Genomic DNA, 4,812 nt, shown 5'->3' with positions numbered 1-4,812 from the left:
TAACGCAGTTACTACAAATATTCTACACGAACAAGAATGCAAGAGCTGTTGCAAATAATCACTTAGAATCGCAGAAAAAACTAAAACCCTTATTTTGAAAAACGAGCATCTTGAGTTTATACTTCGAAAAAAGATACAGCTCCTTGGATAGTTGGTAGGACTTTATATTTTAGTTATTTAAGATATAAATCTATCATATAAATATGTAACCAAAAACGTTTTAGAAATGGATGAAATTTTTAATGTTGTACTATAAGATAAATTAATGCAATAAATTTTATATAATCAATTCGATACAGTAGTTTTCAATTTCAATAGATGAAGATAACTTTTTAAAATCGCTTTTCTTCATATTTAAGAAATAATTGGGCTTTAATTTATATGTAGTGTCTGCTTTAATAATAATAATTAATGAATAAATAAATAATAATAAATTATTATTTAATAATAATTAAATAATATAAATTATAAATAAATGATAATAAGTAGTCGATCGCTTATTGTAGTGTCAACTGTGCACTAGAACAATGCGGCGGTACTTCAGGCTGTATTTATTGTTATTACTATTTCCATACTCCATCAGGAGCTTAAGGAGTCTACAAATGTTTTCCACTGGTTTCTATTTTGTGCTATTGCTCTCAACTCGTTAAACGATTTGATCGTCTCCTGCTGAACTGTCCTCCAGATCAGTGCTGGTCTGTAAGTAAGTGCAGCATGCGCGATATCTTTATAAGGCTTACGCAGTGTCTGTCCATTCCAACCATACTTCTTTCTTTTTATCTGGCTGTTTACGTTGTTTGGTGCGTTATTCATTAGTCTGGATAGTTGCCATAATGAGAAAGAGGTGAAATCTATCAATCTCGTTCTAAGTCTCTTTCCAGGACTACAGACTAACCAATTTCAATGTCCAGAACATCGTTCATTCACTGGTCTAGTTGAGATAATAATGGCGAACTTATCGTATTTCTTTAACTCTATTTGACTAAATAATAAGAATAGCGTAAACAGTTATATCTTCTAATAGCATATTTGACTTGCGAGCTGGAGATACTTGTATTTTGTTTTTTTCACGAATCACAAAATACATGAACGTAGAAGAGACCAACTGATTCAGCCTTTAAATTAGACATTGGCATAACTTTAACAGGGTATGCAACAATCTGCACAAAATCTATCCATTGTGATCTATCTATCTATCGTATCTCCCCTATTTATCTATTCGGTGTCGAATCTGATAGTCATATATTTGCTTATTGGATAGAAAATGTAGAAGTGAATACCATCCAATTATAGACGTTGGATGGTGAATTTGGTAGTCATATATTTGCATATTTAATAGAAAATATGGAACTGAATGCAATATTCATGACAAAATCAATCTATTGTAGACGTTGTGTGTTAAATCAGACAGTAATATTTTGGCTTATTGGAAACCTTATTTAAATAATATCTCTAAATATATACTTGAATGGACGACGAGACAATTAGAAGACAAACAAACAACGAAAAGAACAAGGACTGCAATGGGCAGCTTATGTTGTAAGAATGGGACCTAAAAGAAATCCGGCCAATATATTTAATGCTAATCCGATAATATGACAGTCAGATCGAAGCGAAAATGGTAGAAAAATGTGTACGAGGACGCCAGAAAGCCTGGAGTTCTAAATTGGAAAATAAGTGCACAAAATCGAAGCAGATGGAGGCAGGTTGTGAAGTAGGCCAAGGTTCACGCTGGACTGTAGCGCCAAATAAGAAGAAGAAATATATACTATATGTCCTTACTTGGTTTATATATTTGTACATCATGATTTAGTTAAAAATCTTTATAGACAAGTCTTCCAAACGTGTTGAAAGAAATAAAATCTATATGAATCCTACAGGTCTAACAATCTACATAAGTATCTTTATTGTAATTGCTTAAATCCATAGGAAATTCAATTCAAATCAATTTTTATTTTTCACCTAACAAGTTTTGTCTTCAATGATTCTAAACTGAAGGTGCAACCTTTTTATTCCATTTTTATTTCGTAATATGCACAAAATAAAGTCACACGTGTGTGCCAAAAATAATTTTTTTTATTGGTTTTTCTATAAAAAAAGTATTGAGAATAAATTTTTTTTATGATTCCAATTTTCCTGCAAGTTTGCTCCAAGTTACGTGCAAACACATTTATAGTGCTTATCTGTATCTAATATGCGAGCATTGTCATTTGGCATAAAGAAAAGACGTAAAAAGAAGAAAATAATTGGGGTAGATAAGGAAATCAAACTTATTCATGATAACAATTGATGGAAGAATTCTTCAATTTAGTACTTTTGAAACATTTCAATAAATAGAAAACAAAAAAAAAACACTTCACGTAAAAGTTCTACTCAGCCAAGACGACGGGAACGTAGAGGAAGAGAATGGCACGCATTAGTTGAAGTATATTTTTAGGCAATTAAATTGTATTATATTCCAAATTTTATTAAGTTACTTTTACTATTTTAAAAATATTTATAATTTATGGATTAATATATATTGAGTCTGTTTCAAAAAGTCACAAGGACATCGAATCGTTTATTAAGCAATATATCGAAGACAACTTATGCGAAGCATTTTTACTTATTATACATATATTACTCTTTACTTTATAAACTATACTTTAGTTTTATGAGTCTCCTAATTTATCTTAATAATTTTGAATCAGGGAAAATATCGGATACTGGCAGAAGTATACACCGATTGGAAAGCGCACGGTTGGCTAGCGATTATAACATACTTCGAATTTGTCATTGATTTCATTAAACTTGAAATCACTATAATAAACCACAATATTTAGAGATCAGGCGAAAAATCACCACTGCTATGAGCTGCAACTATGAGTTCAATAGGTAATTAGGATTTAGAACTCTCTCTCTCTCTCTCTCTCTCTCTCTCGATACATTGAACTTATACTAACATATATGTGTCGCTCATTCTACCTATGCTTCTGTATGGCGCTGAAGAATGGACGCTACAGAATAACGAAGCAGTACTGGGAGTATTTGAGAGGAAAGTTATGCATAATATTTTTGGTTTAGTTTGGAGAATTAACATCTAGCGACTCTTTGGTTTAGTCATGTGCTGAAAATGAATCAAGATGCTTTATTGAAAAAGGTATTTAAAACGTTATTTGGAGGAAGAGGTTGTAGAGTTAATCTATATGTCCTATATGGGAATGTACGAGACTGGAGAAGGCGTGTACGCAGCAGAAGTACCAAGGGAGCTATGCTGTGTCATATCGAAACTTGATAACAGCTTGTTATGGCAATTTCTGTAAGTAATTTTTGGAATAAAATATCTCTATAAGAGAGATAATTAAAATATTAAAAAAAGAGTAACCATCGTCACAAACAAAAAAGAAAAAAAAAATGTGGAGTAAAAGTGTTTGACAATTCATTTCCACCACACAGTGACATCTACGGTACTAAATGTACGTAAAATCTGTTTGAATATTTTTGTTTTTGTGGAGAGGAGGTTTGAAAATGCCTCACGCATCGTGACTATGTCGTCACAATAGTGGTATGGCCGGTTTGTACGGATTAAAAACTATACTCCTCATAACCTAAACTTGGTTATGAGGAATTTTCCAGTACCAAAAATTACTAGAGCATTAAAGCACTCCAGAAACATTTTCTTCGTATATATATAGATGAAGACATCACATATTGCGCGGAATTTTTGTCGGTCAACATACAACTATAAATCTTATTAAACAATTATTAATTAATTATTATTAACTTATTAAATATAAATTTTAATAAAATTATAACAATCATATCAGGTCTGGCTTATATAAATCTAACCTGCTAGGGATTAAGTATCTTGCTCCAAACTCTCTCCCTTCTATAATGCTGTGGAAATTTTCTCCATTTATTCCTAAGATTTGATTTTAGTGGCTTCAAGTGGCCATTGAAAAAAAAAAACAATCATACCAAAAGGTTTTTTGTTTTTATTTTAAAAATCTTTCTGCTAAAATATTGTCTAGCAACGACAACAAATATTATCGTTGGCAACATCATTAAAAAAAGCACACTTTACAATAATAGTAATAACAACAACAAAAACTTTTAATAAACTCAAATCCATGGGAAAATTATAAGCTGCTCGAGTTTAGCACCTACAAAAGTGCTAAACGTCAACATCAACGTCAACGTCAGTTGTCAGAAAAAACAATATTTTTTGCGCTTCATACTTGATTTTTTTTTTTTCTATATTTATTTAAATTTAATTTATAACTTTAATACAACAACGTCTTGTGATTTACTTTACATGCTTAAACACTTCCACAGCAGCGGTAGCCGCCAAATTCTAGGCATGAATTTCTTCAGTGGCAATTTTGTTTTTTCGCTTCTTTTTGTTTTGTTTTTGTTTACATGTTTACTTTAAACGCGACGCTAATTGATTTCGTTAAGAAAAAGTGTCGCAGCGCGAAGCAACGAAGCGACATTCACACAACGCTATGTTAAGGCTGCTGACTTCTGGCATTGCTGCTTTTCAATTTGTTGCTTCTTTTTTAGTTATATATTTCTTTGACATGTTGTTGTTGTTGCTTTTCTACTATTTATTGTATTTACGTTAATTAATACTGTTGCTTCGTTATTGTTGTAGTTGTTGTTGTTGTTGTTGTTGATGTTCAGATTGTGAACTTGAGTTTAGTTATTGTTGAGCCAATCAAATAATGTGTGGTGGGCGGTGTTCAGTGATTAGACTTAATTAATATGAATTTTGACTTCAGCCAATTGGAAATAAGTTGATTTTGTTATATAAATAAACATTGTAATTAAATT

This window comes from Teleopsis dalmanni, chromosome 2 (genome assembly GCF_002237135.1).
Source record: "Teleopsis dalmanni isolate 2A chromosome 2, ASM223713v2, whole genome shotgun sequence".
In the NCBI taxonomy this organism is placed as follows: domain Eukaryota; kingdom Metazoa; phylum Arthropoda; class Insecta; order Diptera; family Diopsidae; genus Teleopsis; species Teleopsis dalmanni.
This window is presented reverse-complemented; position numbering follows the sequence as displayed.